A 19,659-nucleotide genomic window follows, 5' to 3' on the forward strand; every position below is an offset into this window, starting at 1 on the left:
TGGCATTTACTCTTTGCCCAAAGCATCAGCCCAGATAAAAACAGGTAGCCCCAAGCCTTGCCCCCAAAGGCACAGACAAATGGAGAGGTCCCTTAGCTACCTCGGAAGAGAACTCCATCCAGCTCCCGGAGCAGCCCTTTGATGTGGATACGACCCGGGCCTGCAGCCTCATTGCTTATGAAGAAGGCGCTGAAAGATTTATAGAAGAGATCTGTGTGGGACACAGCCAGAGGAAGGCAAGCTGGAGAATAAGAAAGTGCACGTGCCTGGGGACAGAACATCTTAGAGAGGGTACTACGTGCCCATTCGTGTTAACTGAGATAAGGGCAGAGTCTCCGTGCGCACGGAGACAGCTGCTTTGAACACCCCGGTAAGGAAGGAAGCCAGCTTGCAGTAGGCTCCTACTGTATGCAAGCATCCTTGGGTATGTTGGCTCCCATGACCACCACAGTGATTCCCTACAGTTGGGGGAGGACACAGAAGGGTTGAATAACATGCCCACTGCCAATGGCATCACAGACCTCGCAAAAGAAGGTGGCATTCGATCTGGGCCTGGAAAGACGGCTATGGTTTCCACCAACAGAATGCTGGCCTGCGGGGCCTTGAGAGCAGGGCCAACCCATGGGCAGAGGGCAAGGATGAGCAAAATCAAGGAGACTAAAAACAAATCAGGTGTCACTCCTGATGGGGGCTTGCCAGGAGCACGAGTCGAGTGGGGAACCTACAGGTACTAGATGCTCTCAGGGTCTCAGAAACTTGCTCAAGGTCACGCAGCTCATGAGGGCTGGAGAGGAAAGTCAAGTCTATCTCACTTTTTTACTACCAAGATGGGATCTCCACACTGCCTGAAGAAGCAAGACATCGGTCAGGTGGTAACGGCAGAAAACAGCGAGGAATTCCAAGTTCAGAGAGGAGATTGAGGTATGAATGGTTGGAATTGCAACTAAGCCTGGTGACCAAAGTCTCCGGGTCTTCTTCCCCAGAGGACGGGAAGAGGGATGGGAAGAGGGACGGGAAACTGACCTCCTCTCGCCAGGCCCTGCCCCCGCAGCCCTGCCCCCTCTGTTCCCCGCAGTGCCCTTGCTCCTTGCAGAGTCTGGACTGTCTCCAAATCTCCAAGCCCCTTTCTCTAGCACTTCTCCTTCATGGACTAACCCCCTGCTCCCCCTCTTTCTTCATTTACAGAAGGCAGCAAACACCAAAGACATCACAAGATGGTCTCAGAAGTCGGGAAGACGATTCATTCTCGGAGCCCACAGATACTCTGTGCGCCCTGAGCCCCGCTGCCTGCCAGGCCCAGGGCTAAGCATGGGGGAGCCTGCAGGCAGCTGCCCCGAGCCCCTGCCTTCCGGGAGCAGGTGGTCCGGGGGAGAACAGAGCAGGAAACAGTCCACCTGAGCGCGCGGACACTCCCACAGCAGCGGGGGGAATCAGGGAGGGCGTCCTGCAGAAAGTGCCGGCAAAGCAGAGACTCAAAGGACCAGCGGGCGTTGGCAAAGGGCAGGAGTGTTCAAAGCAGAATGAGCAGCACCTGCAAAGGCTCGCAGGAAGGAAGAGCACATCTGGAGCAACCGTCTGTAGCTCCGTGAGGATGAAGTATAGAGTCAGGGGGGCAGGGGGGCAGGGGTGGCCAGAAATGGGGCCAAAAGGGTAAAGTCGGGGCTACATCTGAAAGGCATGAAGACAGAGGTCCTTCCCCTTTTCATGCGCGTGGACACCCCAGGCGGTCTGGTGAAGCCTTTGGACCTCTTCCCAGAATCACATCTTTAAATGCATAAAATAAAATACATAGGATTACATAGGAAGTAAATTATATTGAAGGGCCGTTATAAAAATATTTTTTAAAAACTAATTTGCGATATAGTAATATATGAGCTTTTTATTAATGCAGTAAATAATAAGTTCTAGTGGCGGGTCTAATTACACGATTTTGAAGTACTGCCGGGAGAAAACAATATTTCAAGATTAAGTGTAATAACTGTAATATGATGTAAAAATATCTGTGATTTCCATGGGTGACAAAGTCTAAGGTACTGCCAGAATTACTATGGATTCCATGCTATGGATGGGGCCTACATTTGTAATCAAAGGAGATGCTAACTCCAGTTAGAGGTTAGTAAAATTGAAGCCTTTTTTTTTTTTTTTTTTTCCCTCTCATCTGTGCACATGATCCCCTGCTGGAAAGATTTGTTAAGAAATGTTCCCTTGATCCTCAGCTCTTGAAAAGTTCTGCCCATGACCGAAGCCATGTTCTGGTCTTCGTCTCCCACCACTCGCCTGCTGGATCCTTTTCAGCCGCCTCATCAGCCTTCTTGCCACTCCCAGAACATACCAAGCAGGCAGCTGCCCCAGGGCCTTTGCCCATCCTTGTCCTCCTGCTTGGATTGCTGTTCCTAGAACTATATACGTGATTCCCATCCTCCCTTCTTTTAGGACTCTATTCAAATGTTACTTTATCGGAGAGGGCTTCCCAGGCCACCCTTGGAAAATAGCAACACCCCCTTTCCCTCCGTATTCACACCCCCATTCTCCATCACACCTCTAGTGTCTGACGTTCGTATGCCTTTGTTCCTAGTGTTCCTTAATAGCACAGACTTTGTGCTGTTCACTGCCATCTTCCCAGCCCTTGGAGCAGTTCACACCAGGAGACTGTGAGTCTCGACTCCCTGCTACTCACCCAAATCCTTCAAGACCTCTACAAGACCCAGCAGCCCCATGAAGCCTCATCACTGCCCCCAGACTTCTCTGGATGCCCGTGCTCAGGGAGACAGGTTATGGAGGGTGGAAAGCATGCCTTGCCTTTCTGCATCTCCTCACTGTGCCTGGGCAGGGAGCACACAATTGTTAAGTCAGGGGGTAAAAATCTCACATCCTGGCAGGCCCAGGCGACTATGGGAATGAACGTAGCTGTCTGGGTGACAGTGTGGAGTTCCACCTGTACTGGGCCAAAAGGTGGCCCCCCAAAACATGCATCTGCTCATAATCCCCAGAACCTCTAGGTGTGCCCTTATTTGAGGGGAGAAAAGGGTCTATGCAGAAGTAAAGTTAAGGATCCCAAGATAAAGAGATCCTCGGGGCACCTGGGTGGCTCAGTGGGTTAAAGCCTCTGCCTTCAGCTCAGGTAATGATCCCAGGGTCCTGGGATCGAGCCCACATCGGGCTCTCTGCTCAGCAGGGAGCTTTCTTCCTCCTCTCTCTCTGCCTGCCTCTCTGCCTACTTGTGATCTCTATCAAATAAATAAATAATCTTTAAAAAAGAGAGAGAGAGAGAGAGATCCTGGATGATCAGTGTGGGCCCTGAAGGCCATCACAAATGTCCTTACAAGAATGAGGCAAAGGGAAATGACACAGACCCACAGGGAAAAGGTAACTCGATGGGAAGACAGAGGTAGACTGAGGTGATGTGGCCACCAGGCCGGGAATGACCTGGCAGCCAGCGGGAGCTAGAAGAGGCAAAGAACATAGTCTCTCGTTGAACCCCGGACGAAGCACAGCCTGTGGGACTGTAGACTCCTGGTCTCCGACACTGTGGTGGGCTAAGTTTCTGTCGCACTAAGCCCACAACTTGCAGTAATTTGTTTCAGCAGCCATAGAAGACTAACGTACCATCCGCAGGCCTACCAGACGGAAACACAGACCTCAAACTACATCTTCCCTTTTCTTTTCCATTCATTCCCCACAGCCCCCCGCCCAAAAGAAACTAAAAACTCAACCTTTCATGTGAAATCTCCTAAGTGTGGCCAGGTTCTTGCTTGCAAGCAGCGAAGCCAGCCCTGGCCAACATGTGCTGGCAATAAGACTTCATTAGAAGCAGCTTGATGGGCTCACAGAATTGAGGAGAAGCTAAGAAACAAAAATTGGAAAATAGGCAGAATCCAAGGGAGAGTCTGCCAGCTCCCAACCATGGGGACGTTTGCTTAGGACACCGACGCCGCTGGCGACTGGTGGCAGCATCCCTGGCTGCCGCTGGCTCCACCTCAGAGGTCACATGGAAAGCGTGTGTCACACGGAAGCTTGGGGCAAGTGGGGCAGTCAGTGTGCGCCCCCCCCACCCCACCCCTCGTCCTGCACAAAGACCACATCAAGGGAAGCTCTGAGTATGTGCTGAGTGTTGGACATTCCCCATGGGAACAGAGGCTCCCAGCTTTGCTGACTGGGACCCACAGCGTGAGGTGCTTTTTAGATCCCAGACCAGCATAGAACCAGCACAGACCTGCAGCAGTAGTCACCTGACCGTGTCCTCCACGTGCTGACAGTTCTCTCTCCTCTCCCCTTACTTCTTCTCGCATCTATTCCATGCCATTCCATTCGATCTTACCCTGTCCTCCTCCCCCCTCCACTTTCATTCCTAGAGCAATGTTTATTTATGAAAGTAAGAGAAAATATCCCCCATGCCTTGAAAGACTCGGAAAATAGACCACTTAGGGACTTACTCAGAGATAGATTTTTCCCAAAATCAAAACGTAAGAATAGGCAACTTGGGATCCTTTCTAAACCGATTTTGAGGCCCGCAAAGGGGTCATAAATCACAGTTCTAAAAACACAGCACCGGAGCAGCTGATTCTATTTTTTTAAAAAAAAGCAACCAACAGTATTTAGGACAAACAAAAACCGCTTTTGAGCTAGTCCCTGGACTGCCCGTTTATGACCTCTTCGTTAAAATCTTGATGTATTGATCAATGGATTGATTGACTCTACTGTAGGAAGGAGGATGTGGGAAGAGCCGCTTTGGCTTAAATTTTTCATGACAGCGTTAACTCTCTCATCTAGTACAGGGCCTGGCACGAAGTCAGGCACAGTCACACCGAGGAGCAGCTGAAAATGGATGGCTTTCCTCAGTTGCCTTGTCCTGTTGCAAGTCCTCCTGGAGACTGGGTGTGGCCCGTGGATAGGGACCCACCTCCAAGGTGGTCAGGAGCCTGGATGCACCTCTGGCCCCGGGCCTGCTGCCTCCCCTTCCCAGGCTCCATGTATCACCACCTCCATAAACAGCAGCCAGGGAATGCTTTGTTTTCCCATCAGCCAGCCTCGCCCTCCCCACCCCCTCTCCTTGTCTCATCTCTCATTTGGCAGTGCTATTTGTTAAGCTGCAAAAACACACAAAATCCGGCTCTATGGTTGAGGGGGGTGGGGGCGGTGGTGGTGCGCGGGGAGAGCAAGCGAAGGGAAAGGGAGAGAGGAAAGAGATGCTTTTCAACTTTGCTCTAATGTCTTCGTTAATTGAACTCATCAGCTAAAATCATTTGTGGAAATTTTTAAGAGAGAGAGGGGGAGAGAAGAGAGGGAGAAAGAGAAAGAACTGATCCCATGCAAGAGAAATAAGTCAGATGTGAAAATCCTTCAGAATGGGAGATTGCACTATTTATTCACCCAAGTGTCCTGCTGTGTCTCTGAAACGCAGTGATTTAATGAGGTGCTGCAAAGGTATTTGTTATTAAGAAATTCTATCTCTGCTTCTTCTCCTCTGTGTGATTAGGACGGAGCCTGACGGAAGCTCCTAACCGGCATGCTATTAAAGATTTAGGAGCTGTTGCTCTCCCCATTGCTCCCCTCTTACAAGTGCCTTTAGAAATGGTTCCAAAATTAAATATTGTACAAGCCGATCAGCCTTGTTTAACGCAGATGCTGAGTGAGATTTAAAAAGAAATTAGAAAAGCATTTGTGTTAACAGATGTTCTTCCTTTTCTCTCTTGGAGCCGAGATGATTTGGGCTGGGTCCCTCCTGAGGCACGCAAGAGCCAAGAGGGATAAGCCCCAAAATGGCAGAGGGAGGGGGGCATGGCAGGCCTGGGGGGACACCTGGGTCCTTGGTTCCTCTGCTAGTGAGGACCCCGGGTTCCTACGGGAAGGGGCCAAGCAAGCTGCCAGCCTCGCAGGCTTTTCCCCAAAGCTCTCGGATCCTGCAAGAGCCTCTCCCAAGGCAAGGGCTTCAGCAGGTGCTCGCTGCAAATCTGTACCCACACAAACACCATTACCCGTAGCATCAGGAAAATCAGCAAAGGAGCCGAAATCGGTCCCCAGACTCCGCCAGCCATTGACCCCGATGAGAGACAAAATCCCCCAAGGGCTGTAATCCAAACCCTTCCTCCAGGTCAGACCTGCTCTGATCCGCCCCTCCTCATAAGTTAGACACCCTGCTTCCTTTCAGCTGTACCATCTCCTTCTTCACCCCCAGTTAGCACAGACGGACCTGTACGAGTGTGGGCTGATGTCTCAAAGCTCTCTTGAATAGACTTTTTGCTCTGTCCTTAGTTAAAACAAATGGAGGCCATCCCATACACAAATAAAACCATCCGAGTATGTGGCCGGTCAAGGTGTCTCGCTAAGTCCCTTGCACCCACTCAGAGGACTGACCCCCACACTACCTCCCTTGAGGCAGTAACAGGAAGTAGTGGATCTGGAACTAGAATCGGGACCCCCCAAAACTCTGTTCAATGTCCCATCTGATAAGATTCAGATATTGAGAAACAGATTGTGATGCTCTTTGCAATTTAGCTTTATTTATTATTGTTGTTGGCGAAACACAAGGTTCGGAGAGACAGCGACTTGATTGCGATCCCATAGAGCATCAGGGACAGAATCAGGCGAGAACCCGCATCCCGAAGGCCCAGTTGAGGGCTTCTCCCTGCAGTGAGCCCACGGCACCATCTACAGATGCTTACGGAATGCCTGCTGCTGGCCAGGCTCTGTGCAAGGTGCCGGGGCTACGTGGGGAACAAGCCAGACCCTCAAGGAGGCCTCTTAGTTTGTCAGAAGAAACAAACATTGAACAAATTATTGCAGATATACTGAAAAAAGGACTTCCAAGAAGGAGTATGGGGCTCGTGGGAGCGTATAAGAAGAGAAACAGGACAAGTCTGGACTCCACTGCCCCCAAGGGAAGACAATGAACAAGCAATGTGTTTCACCGCCACCAAGAAACCAACTGCAGACATACAGCAGCTGCTGGCTGTCCCTTTTACCCTGGAGCATCCTTGCTCTGTTCAGCTGGCTCCGAAGCCAGCATCCTTCTTAGTCACCCAGCCAACCCCTGCCCCATCACTTGTGGAGCACTGCCCCGTCCCTATCCCCACCTTCAAACATGGGTAGAGAGTAATGACCTCCACCTTCCCCCCCAACTATCAACACAACCAGCCCCTTCTTCTCGGAAGCCCCAGCTCTGCCTGCCCATCTCAGAAGCAAGAAGAAAGACAAGCTAAAAGGAGAACCAGGCAACTTCCTAATTAACACTCTTGGAAACAGCCAGACCTCCCCCTGCACACAAATGAAGAGCGTCGCCCACAGCCACAAAGACTCTTTTTCTCCTCGTTTGCTGGGTAGAGGCCTTGCGGTGGACTGAGCAACTGGCAGAGGGAGGGGGTGTGCTGAATGAATGTGGCTCTGGGCCGGGCTAGGAGGGGTAGGGGTACGAACCACGGTGGTCCAGGCTTGGGCAAGCTCCCCACTGCTCTGGATCTCTATCTCCTCGTCTGCACAGTGAAGAGCGAGTCCAGCGTAATCCGGTCCCTGCCGGTTCACTTCTCCTACCTGGTCTCCTCCTTTTGGAGGTTCCGCTGTGGAGTTCAGCTGATTATGCCCTATACCTCCTCCTGCCACTTCCTCTAAAATGCCCCCTCGTCGTACATCAGCATCACCAAGAGACCTTCAGATAGGTTCCTGAGTGCCCCTCCTAGAGACTCTGACTCAGCTGGTCTTGGTGAGACCAGGTTGTGCCTGGGTCCCTTTCAGGCGTTTTAATGGCCAAACAGGACCAAGAATAGTACCCAGCAAGTCAGTGGGACTGGAACGCTCCCTTGGAGGCAGAGGAGACCCTTCTGAGCTACTCTCTTCAGGTCCTACTACGGAGCACTCCCAATTCCAGCAATAGTGCCCAGGGCGGGGAGGTTATAGCTAGCATTTTGACAACATTTTTTTTTTTTTTTTTTAGATTTTATGTACTTATTTGACAGACAGATCACAAGTAGGCAGAGAGGCAGGCAGAGAGAGAGGGGGAAGCAGGCTCCCCGCTGAGCAGAGAGCCCGATGCGGGGCTCGATCCCAGGACCCTGGGATCATGACCCAAGCCGAAGGCAGAAGCTTAACCGACTGAGCCACCCAGGCACCCCATCACTGTGACTTTCAGGCTCTAGCTGTGCCCTTTGGCTGATCTAGACCACCTCCTCCTCCAAGCTCCCTCTTCTTCAAAGACCCCTGCCACCATCCCCACCGCAACCAGTCTTTGCGCAGCGATCAGCGCGTACATCCTGTGTAACCCTTAGTGCCTCTCCCCTCTCTCCTCTCTCCTCCCGTGCAGCTAGCTGTGGAAACATGTGCACCCCTCCCTAGACTGCAACTCCTTGAGGGGAAGAACTGTACCCTCCTTCCACCAAGGCCTTGCACGGTGCTTCAAATATAAGAGAGGTTCAGAGTCCTTAGTTGGGAAAATTATAGTCTCACCCACAAACTGGCTAGAGAACCATATGAACTCTGTATATTTCAGAGAGACGACAGGTACAGAAGAAAAGAAGAAAAGACTTAGCTTAGGAGTCAGAAGAGTGGAACCCTCATCCCACCTCTATAAAGTTCGGGCAAACCTGTAAGATCTCTGGGCCCCCGGTTTTTTGTGTCTCTAGAAGGAGGTGGTCGGACTCGCCCACCTTGAGGCTGCCTCATACCCCGTGTCAGGAGCCCCTACCTGCCGCTAGGCTTTCAAAGAAGCAGCCTCGGCTCCTTGTTGCTGGAAGAGTCGGTGCACAAGCACAATCAGTGTTTCGCACATTTTCAGCCTGAGACAGGACTGGAACCATACCAGGACGCTTGGGTGTGGAGGCTCCCCTCCCCTTCTGGAAAGATGCAAATGCATACTGACACACTCCCATCCAGCACGTCTCCCTTTGTCAACTCAGCTTCCGCCCTCGTGTTTTACAAGATCCAGGAAGGCACCAAAGCTTTACCAATGTCGTCTTCGGCATGGACCAGAACAGACGCGTACCAAAACCGATGCTAGGTGGCATGACGTGGAAAAGTCCACGATGCACACTCTTGCACAGCTAAAGGGCAAAGCCTTTATCTGGAAGAGGAAGGGAAAACAAATGAACAAACGTGTTTTTCTGCTAGTCAATATCTGCTGGTTCAGCTTCCCTCCCGCTGGGAATTCTTGGAGCTATAGACTGGGAGGACGGTGTTGGCAGCCAGTTCAGAGATGAAGAGCCTGTCCGGAAGGTGCTCCTTGCTTCCCCGCAGTTGCTCCCTCCTGTCTTCACAGGAGTAGAACCCAAGTCCTGACTTCTAACTAGGCAGCCAGCTAAAACATGACATCTTCCAGCCTCCCATTTAACTAGCGTGGCCACAGGTTAAATTCTGGCCAGTGAAACAGAAGTGTTGTGTGAAACTTCCAGAAAATCTTCTAAAGGGAAGGGCCTCCTCCTTGCAGCTGCTGGATGTGATGGCTGGAGCTCTAGGAGCCATCTAAGACCATGAGGTGACCTTGGGAAGGAAGCCACACACGGAAAAGTGGCAAGACAGAGAGTCTTGGTTCCTAACACTATGGAGCCATACCTTCTTCTGACATCTTTTAAAGCTGATTTGCTTGTTCCTGATTTATTTTACATCAGGGAGTGAAGCCATTGTTTTGGAGGGTATCTGTTACTCACAACCAAACCTAGTCCTGATCGAGGCTGCAGATGAAGTGGACAGAATGCTGAATAGGGAGCAAAGGTACCGGTTCTTGGCCTCAGCCTGCCATTAGAGTTGGCTATGGCCTTGGGTCCATCCCTAAGTCTCTGGGCCTAAGCTTCATGATCTGTAAAATGGGTGCAGAAGGGAAAGGTAGTAAACTACATAGTTTCAAAGGTCCATTCAGTTTTGTACAAATCAAAACCACAAAGAGATACCACCTCCTACCTGTCAGAATGGTTAAAATCAACAACACAGGAAACAACAGGTGTCAGTGAGGATGTGGAGAGAGGGGAGTCCTCGGGCACTGCTGGTGAGAATGCAAGCTGGTGCAGCCACTCTGAGAAACAGTGTGGAGCTTCCATAAAAAGTTAAAAATAGAGCTACCCTACCACCTGGCAATTACACTACTAGGTATTTACACCAAAGGATACAAAAACACTCATTCAAAGGAATACATGCCCTCGATGTCTACAGCAAAATTATCTACAGTAACCAACTCATGGAAACAGCCCGAATGTCCACTGATTGATGAATGGATAAAGAAAATGTGGTGCACACACACACACACACACACACACACACACACAATGGAATATTACTGAGCCATAAAAAGAATGAAATCTTGCCATTTACAATGACATGGATGGAGTGGGACAGTAGTATGATTAGCAATAATAATGAATAATATTAAGCAATAATAAATGAAAGCAATAATAATGTAAATAAATCAGTCAGAGAAATACCATATGATTCCACTCATATGTGGAATTTAAGAAACAAAACAAATGAGCAAAGGGAAAGAGAGAGAGAGAGGCAAACCAAGAAACAGACTCCTAACTTTAGAGAACAAACGTATGGTCACCAGAGGGGAGGTACGGGGAGGGGGGAACAGGGGATGGGGAGGAAGGAGGGCCCTTGTGATGAGCACCAGGTCTTGTATGGAAGTGTTGAATCACGAAATTGTACACCTGAAATTAATATTATACTGTATGTCAACTAACTGAAATTTAAATAAAAACTTTTTTTAAAAAAGTCCATTCCATTTCCAAGCCAGACACTTCTGTTAGGATTTCAAGATGGCTCTGTGACTTAAAATTGACCAGTTAGAGAACCCAGAAAAAGAGTCCCCAGTCACCAGAGAGGGCATCTTTAATCAACAGGGGTGTCGTGAATACCAAAGCATCACCGGGGACACTCAAGAAACCCAACACCACAGACTGTGAAATCTAACTTCAAATCGCAGAACCATGATTTACAACCCTGTGACCTTGGACAAGTCACCTATCTTCATCCTTCCATTGGGACAAACAATATAGTACATTTCAAGGACACAGGATGGATTCATGGAGGTGTAAACACTGAGCTCACCAAACATACCAAAGCAACACAGAAAATCTATGTAGATTTTGCCGAAGCAAATGGGGTTCCTGGAACGGCCTCTGTCTTCACACATTGCCCTGATGGGAGCCCGATCCCCGTGGCGTCCACACGAAGCCATGTGAATCAGGAAGGCAGTCCCGGTTCCATTTCTTTCCGTCATGGAAAAGAAGTGGGAGGATCACCAGAAGAGAAAGAAGGATAAAACAGAGGAGCCAAGATCTCCGTTTTGAGCACTTCAGCAAGAAAACAAGTATCGTTATTGGCTCTGGACAGTCTGCCAATCAGCCGCGAAATTACCGGTTTCTCTCTCCTCCCAGAAGGGCCTCCCGGGCTGCGCACAAAAGCTGCTGAAGGAACGTCGGGGGCCGGAGAATAAAAGCCCCTCTCTGCCAAGCACAGGCTGATTTGCAATGCATGGCTTTAGCACCATTTCCCAACTCTGCAGCCGCACAAAGGCATTTCTGTCCCGATCTGCGAGTTTAATAGTTTCTATTTCCTACACCTTGCATTCATAATGCATCCTCGCACCATGGGCTTGGGCTGGGGGCCTGCCTCAGGCCTTCGGGCACGTCAGCTGCCCTCTCCAGGGCCCGGGGCTGGGAAACCATTTATTAGACAATTTAGCATCTTCTGAGGATGCAGCAACAGAAGGCAGGCCGCCTGACCTCCTTGAAATGTGCCTCTTGTACTCACCTTGCCCTTCGTGACCCTTTGCCCCATTTCATTAATTTATTTATTCCACGTAGCACCTGCTAATGCTAGGCATTGTCCTGCCCACTCTAAAACCTGACTTCTATCACCCGCAGCACGGCACTGAGGAGCTGATACATACAGAGAGAGGAGGAGAATGGGATTCAATGTGCGAAGTGCACTTGACCATAACTCTGTGTGGGCTGGCACCATATCCATTTAGGTGCACTCTTGATGTCTCTAGCACTTAACAATATCTGCACATAATAAGTGCACAATCATGTTTGATGACTAGTGAGTGAAAATAAATGGATATCAAGACCTATAAGTATAATGAAAAGAGATTTTGTTTGTTAGGTTTTATTTTGTTTGGCATGGGCGGGGAGGAGGGGAGCAGAAGGAGGGCCCAAGTCCTGAGAGATCTAGAAGTCAAGGGAGTCGTGTGGCTGATGCTGGAGGCGCCCATTAGTGTGATTGCACAGAAGGAACCCTCCAGGAAAAGTGTCTCTGCAGAGGCACGGGAGTCTGGGACCGCTGGGGCCGCTGGAACAAGGGACTGGGACAGGTGAGCAAGCTAGAGAAGTAAGCTACCCGCTAACCCAAGGCCTCGCTCGCAGGCCAAGCCAGGACAAAGAATGACATCAGACAAACCTGAGCGTGGGTCCCAGCTCCGTCGCTTACCAGCTGTGTGACCTCGGTCAAGGTATCGCGCCTCGCTGATATCTCAGTTTCGTGTTCTGTAAAAATCGCCTCAGTTTCCTGTTCTGTAAAACGCGGTCACCAGAAACACTCGCCTTCTAGCATCAGTGCGAATGTGACAAGGGACCGTGAGGTGCGGAGGACACAAAGCCGAGGTGATTTGTTAGGTCTTGGGTGGAAGCCGCATCCGCATTTCCCGGGGATCCTGGCAGTTCTGATTCAGGTGGCTCTGAGCTGGGCAGAAAACAGGGCCTATCGTGGACTCCCATGTCCCCTTTCCTCTCGGGTTTTAGCAGACTCCAGCTGGCGGACCAGCGTCCGTTACAGAGACTTCTCCACTTTGCTTCTCTCTACCACGAGCCCAGGCACAAAGCTAAAATCCAGGATTGAGTCCTTTACTAGCCTCTTCTTGCTGAACTAGCAGCTTATCCTAGGGTCCTCAATTCACTCAGTCACTTGAGAACAGGCGCTGTTGCCTCTTCAACTCTGCACCCCAAAGCTCAGCATCGTGCTCCAGCACATAGTAGGTACTCCAAGAATATTGCTGAGCAAATGAATAAAATCAGTAAACCTAGGATAATTATCCCTATTTTACAGAGCCGAACTTGATGTCTAGTGTAATACATGGGAAAGAAAAGCATGTTGTTAGAAGCACAAGGAGGCGTTCATATCTGCATTGTTCCCCTCTCATCGCTTTCCTCTCCATCTCAAAATATCTGACGCTATATACAAAGTTGGTCCCAGGAAAGCCAGGGGGTGAGTGGAGAAGAGAGTATTGGGGAACAAGTCCTAGGTCAAGATCTATAATAGTCAGCTCAGGCTGCCATAACAAAACAACAGGGCCTGCATGGCTTAAGAAACAGAAATCTCTTTTCTTACCATTCCAGAGGCCAGAAGTCCAAGATCAAGGGGCCATCAGGGTTGGTTTCAGGAAAGAGCTCTCTTCCTGGCTTGCACATGGTCACCTTCTTGCTGCGTCCTCATACAGCTTTTCTCTGCATGCACTTAGAGACAGAGAGATCTCCGGTCTCTCTTCCCTTTTGATGTCATGTAACACTTACTAATTCCCTCAAGGTCCTATCTCCAAATAGTCATACTGGGGGTTAGGACTGTAACATATGAATTTGAGGAAAGGAGACACAATTCAGTCCATAAGGACTGGGGAAGGTTCTGGAATTGATCTGGTTTGGGATCTGCCCCCTGTGACCTGTATTGCAGCAGAATGTCAGAAGTGGCAATGACGTCTATCCCAGCTACATTGTCAGGTCTCATCAACTGACCCTGCCACTATTTTTTTTTAAGATTTTATTTATGTATTTATTTGAGAGAGAGTAGGGGGGGAAGATGGAGAGGGCACAGGCGATTCCCTGCTAAGCTCCATCCCAGGACCCTGGGATCATGACCTGAGCTGAAAGCAGATGCCCAGCCTACTGAGCCACCCTGGCGCCCCCTCACCCATCCCTAGTTCTATGTATGAGCATTCATAATTGGCCTTTTCTCAGCCCGAACTGTATGCACAAAGATCTAGTGATCCACCCAGGTTCCAATTCCTGGTTTGCTAACCTTGACCTCGTACCAGAAATGAAAGGACCCACCCACCCCTTTGATTTTGGCAACACTCAACAGGATCAATTAGACTGTGTTGCAATTACCATGAATTCCAAAATTTCAATCACTTAAGACAAGCCATTTAATTCTTACTCATCTCCATACCCAGTGCTGTTGGGCCTGGGGCTCTGTTCCACACCGTCATTCAGGGACCCAGGCTGCTGTAAGTTCCAAGAGATTGTGACATCACCAAGATTTTCTAAAAATTTCTCAGGATTTTCTAAAGAGAGAGAGAGAGACAAAACATGGAGAAAAATGCATGCCAGCTCTTTGCCAACTCTTAAACACTCACACATCTCTTCTGGCTACACTCCATTAGCCAGAACTAGCCCCACAATACTGATTAATTCTTCCACGTGAATAAGAAAGGGAAGATATTTGGAAATATTGGTGAGCACTAGTAATGTCTATCAAACTCCTCCCTTCAGGTAAGTGACACTCCTAATAACCATAACACCTCCCCCTGCAGCCAGGAGAGCCTCCACATTCCCTTCTCCTTCCCCTCTAGGTAATGGAATATGTACTTGTGCTTTCTCAGTGTATGCACCCAACAACAGGCAAAGAGCCAACTGTTCCTCCTGAGCTAATAACTTCACCATTTCTCTACTGTGGTTCCCAGCAATGCAAAGGGGTGACTTTCCAACCCTTATCTGCCCAGAAACTGAAAGCACCTCGGCCCACCCATACAGACCACTGCTCTGTCATCTCTTACAGCAAGGTGCCCAGGACCATCATCACTGCCAGCTTGCCACTGCCCCCACTCCCCATGACGGTCCACGCTGGAGAGCACTTACATCCACCCGGTGTTCCCCCTCCTTCTAAGCCCCAGTCCCACACAAAGATAAATAATTCAAGCCCAGACAGGCTGCCATGCTGCTGCCATGCTGGGGATTTAGTGCACACATCACTCGTGCTCTTCTTGCCGCCACAAGAAAAATTACAAATTGATCCACAGGACCTGACTCTCTGCCCATACTTCTCCTGGGCCGCTGCTGCTTCTCTCTGTAAGTAATGGCTGAGCTGGTGACAGCGGGATTTAAGTCAGGGAGTGGGGGTGGTAAGCTGAGAGTATAAGAAGAGTGGACCATGGGAGGAGGAGGGGCTGCAGAGCTGAGCCTTGACCGTGACACAAAAGGGTGAGCGTCTCAGCCAAGAGTCCCCATGGAGAAATAAGGCAGGTGCCCTGTAGCTCAGTGGGCAGTCTTAGTCTTCTGTCTCCCTTAGAGTAAGAACCAAATATACCAATAGGAGCCACCAGTCATTGAGCCTTTATTGTACACTAAGCACTATTCTAAGTCCCTTTTGTGCAACAGTTCACTTGAATTAATTAGAACTGGGCTCAGCCCGGAGTGACAGTTACCCCAAAATAAAAGTGGCTTAAGTAAGATGTTTCAGTTCAGAACTGAGGGCTAGTGTGCCCATCACAGCGTTCAGAACCCAGGCTCCTTCTATCTTGCTGCTCTGCCTGTATGGCCTCCACTTCCAAAGTCACTTTCTACTCCAAGATGACTACTGTTCCAGCTCCAGTCACTCCACCTGAATTCCAGCCAGAAGGAAGGAAGCAGGAAGCAGGGGGAAGATGAGACCCTGATCCTTCCCTTTAAGACACTTCCTAGAAGCTGCATGAATTTGCATTCCATTGGCCTGACCTTGGCCATGTGACCACAAACACAAGGGATCCTGGGAAATGTAGTCTTGAATCCAGGCACCACGTGTTCAGCTGACATTGGGGAGCTTTATTGCTTAAGAAAGAGAGAAAATGGCTGAGGAACCACCAGCAGTACCAGGCACCTCCTTCATTTGACCACTCTGTGAGCTAGTACTCTTACTAAATAAATGCCCTTTATAGACGGGGGAACCAGCAGACAAAATGTTTGCATGAAATTCCCTGATCCAAAACATTCTTATCTTTCAAGTTCCTTACTAAACATTAATGACTTTTGGCCTCGTATTCATATTAAATGTTTATCTCTCAGGCTACACGAGAGGCTAGGAGCTCCTGGAAGGCAGTGCTGTACATTTGAGCCATCTCTCACTCCCTGGTACCTAACACCGTGCCTGGTATAAAGGGGACTTTCGGCAAGTAAACGTTTATCATATTAGATAAAATCTAATCCTTTCCTTTGCTCTGTCATCCTCGCCCTCATTATCAAAAACCTATTAATTGCCTGTTACACCCACTTAGCACTCTCCACTCAAGATAAACAGACATGGCATCCACTGTCCAGGAATTTATAGTCTAAATTTGGGGATTTAACATGCAAAGATAACATCCGCCTCTTTCCTCATCCTGTTACCTAGAGAAGAGAAAACCTGCTCTCCTGTTGGAGGAACTCCCTGTGGGCTTTCTAGCCAGGACGCTGGAAACTCCTGCCTCCCCAGGGGAAGAGATGCAGGGCTGCACCCAAGAATATAAAACAGCTGCTCCGCATCCTTTGCGGCCCCACCGCCCCCACAAGCTGATGAGGCTGAGCAGTTCAAGCAGAGTTCAGCTCAAGTGACTTCCTCATCACCCCACTCTTAGCCCACCCTCTGCGGCATTTGCAATTTCTCTGCTCCGGGGGTCAAGTCTCCAGTGTGCCCTCCCTGAGTAATTGTGAAATTATTATGGTTGGTGATTTTAATTTAAATTGGATGGAGAAATGTCATACTGCGGTCGACTCATTTGCTATGGATTTTCACTTAACCAAATTGATTAGTCAACCAACTAGACTTAACTTGAGAGTTGTAATCATTCATTATTAGATCTCATTTTTTCCAACGCACCCAGATGATGTCAAGAAATTAAAACTGCAGCAAAAACTTCAGCAATGTCTTCTCATCAAGGCCTGGGGTCTGCTGGAAAGGCCCCAGAGATGGAACAGACTGTGGATTTCTGTGAGGAACCACCAGGGCCGAGATCCATGGTGCTGCCCTAGAAGAACGGCCAATAGCAAAGAGGTGGGAGTTTCTGGGGAGGAAAGCAGGCCATGGTTAGACGGGCTTTCACACCTCCCGTTCCCACGCACCAAACCTCTGCTCATCCTTTAAGAGCCATCTCAAATGCTTCTTCTTGGCTTCCCAAATGCATGCCAGGACTTCCCATCTTTTCTGCTCCCGTAGTACATCCCTATCTGTAGGGATTAGGACATTCTCATGTAATGATTGTTTAAATATCTTTTCTACACTGAAGCTCTTTAAGGTCAAGGTCAGGTTTTATCCAAGAGTATATCCCAACTCCTATCACTGTCTTAGCACACAGTGGGCACTTGGTAAATGTCTCTTTATGGATTGAATGAGTGAAAAATGGTCTAAAGATAATAACGTGTTAAGCCCTGGGATAGAGTCTATGGGCAAAGCAAAGTCCACCATGGATTCTTGCAACTGTCCCTAAGTGAGAGGCGTGGCTCGGCTCCTCAGCTATGAATCGAACCTCCGACTTCAGAGCAGACGTTATGCTGAGCATGACTCACCTGTATGCTCTGACTGCCGGTAAAGTTAATGTGATTGTCAATTGCTTCGCTAACACTAATGGATATATCCAGAAAAAAAGTGCCTGTCACTCCACTTCTGGACAGGCCAATCCTAGAACATCACTTAGAAAGACATTGCAGACCGAGATCTGGAAAAAGAGGTCCCCTATGGTCAGGGCTGCCTTATGGGTGTTTAACCTATACAATCACTCAGAAGGGTCCCAAGGTCATCTTGAAATTTCTAATAATTTTCAAACACAGGGCCCTGCATTCTCATTTTGCACTTGGGGCTTACACAAAGAAGGTAGCTGGTCCTACAAACAGTGGAGGGACCTGAAACCATGCCATATTAGAAACAGCTGAGGAACCTGGGGAGTTTTGCCTGGAGAAAGGAAGCCTCGGTGGGGACAGAGTAACAAATGTCTATAAACATCCACGTGGGAGAAGAACAAGACCACCCAGGTGCTACCCCAGAGGACAGAACCAGAACCACCAGGCTGAGGCAGGCTCAGTTAGGTTTGGTGTTGGTGTTGGTGTTGGTGTTGGTGTTGGTCTTGCTCTTGCTCTTGCTCTTGGTGTTGGTGGGTTAGGGGCAGGGGGAACTTGGCATTGGCGGGAGCTATTTGAAAAAGACACATGGGAGGTGATGTGCAGTCCACGGTCAGAGGTTTTAAACCAATACTGTATTTGGCAAAGATTATTTCAGAGGCAGAGGATTATTTCAGTACCAGATGGGGGTTGGACGGACGGATTCATAAAATCCCTTTCAGTGCAAAGCAGAGTAGCGACAACTGGAAGAGAATGAAGAGGAGTAGGAGAAAGTGAAGGGCGGGGCAGGGGGAGAATTTACTGTCTGGGGGTTAGTAGATGCAGACCTAAGACCCTTGATTTGTAACAACTACAGCCAGAGGTGAAAAGAGGTGGCTTTGCAGTTGACCATCCCTCCAAGGTCTTTCTCGGCAGTCTTCCCTTCTGTCTTGGAGAAGGTCTAGCTTCCATAGGCCGTGTTACCTGGATAACGGGTCAGCACTTTCTAGCCCACCAATGGCCAACCAATACCCCCCAGGTGGATTTAATCCCCCAGTCAGGAGGTGGTCAGGGGGGCTGAGCAGGAGCTAGGGATGGCTACAGAGGAGTTAAGTCCATGATCAACCCTCAAACTTGCCCCAAGTGGCTCTGATCCAGGAAGATCCAGGGAGTCTCAGCACATGAAAAATAAGTTCCGGGCCAACTGCTTCCTTCCTGGCTCTTGGAATCATTTTTCTAGCCCTGCTGTCTAGTCACCCCAAGGGAGCTATTCATTAATGAGGGTGAGAAATGCCTAAATTATACCTCTGGTTCATGTCCAGCTCGTTCAGAAGGTAAGAAGGTAAGATAACTCACTCCTGCATCCTTTTGTTGATTATCACCCACTCATTTCCTGTTTCCACACAGAGAGGCCACTGACCATGAGACCAAAACTGCACATGCACCCTCAACTCTGCATCCCACCCCTGACCCTCGGACCTCTCCTCTTCATTACTATTTTCCTTATCGATGGAAGCTCTGTGTCCCCTCCCCTCAGCTCCTACCAGGGCACCTGCCTTCGTCTGGTTAGGAGATGGACAATATTGAACCCAAGTGCTGTTCTTTCCCTGGAGAGCAGCTTCCTGCTTGCAGGCTTCAGGGGATTGGCAGTGCTGGGCGTCCCTCCTCCTTTCCCCACCCTGCCCACCCGCCACCACCTCCAACTTCAGATGGGCTCTGAAAACTGCCACCGTTTTGGGGAGAGCAGAAGGCAGGGAGGAAGGGGTGCTAACATCTCCAAAAAAGCTTTTAACAGAGACCATCATTTCCCTCCAAGAATCAATGCATTTTAATTCATACGAAGATATTTGTCTGCTGCTCCGTTCCTTCGAGGCATAGAGACACGTTTAACAAAACAAGTCAGCCTCGCGTGGAGACAAACGCGCCAGCTTCTCCCTGAAATTACTGGAAGTTCATTTTCAAAAGCCGTCCTGTTTTCTGGGAATCAATGCATATCAACTAAAATCAATAGTTTCTCCGTGCGGATGGGCTGAGACACCAAACTGATGTAGCGTTCCAGTGCATTTGTATCCAAATCTAGACGTTCTCAACAAGTCAATGAATTTAAGCGCCTGCCAGTGTCTTTTCACTTAAAACTAATCTGTTT

At 49.3% G+C, this 19,659-nt stretch overlaps 1 long non-coding RNA gene across 2 annotated transcripts; it reads left to right on the forward strand.

Annotated features, from left to right (window-relative positions):
• The first annotated feature begins 14,255 nt into the window (after positions 1–14,255).
• On the forward strand, positions 14,256–15,969 carry LOC116874344. 2 transcript variants are annotated; one of them, XR_004383972.1, is made up of 3 exons: positions 14,256–14,462; positions 14,890–15,038; positions 15,430–15,969. It is a non-coding gene; the product is annotated as an uncharacterized LOC116874344 (long non-coding RNA). The 2 variants fall into 2 exon arrangements; XR_004383971.1 differs by having other exon boundaries at positions 14,990–15,038.
• Positions 15,970–19,659: the final 3,690 nt, after the last annotated feature.

Source organism: Lontra canadensis, unplaced genomic scaffold (assembly GCF_010015895.1).
Source record: "Lontra canadensis isolate GAN:19392208 unplaced genomic scaffold, GSC_riverotter_1.0 scaffold36, whole genome shotgun sequence".
NCBI lineage: Eukaryota > Metazoa > Chordata > Mammalia > Carnivora > Mustelidae > Lontra > Lontra canadensis.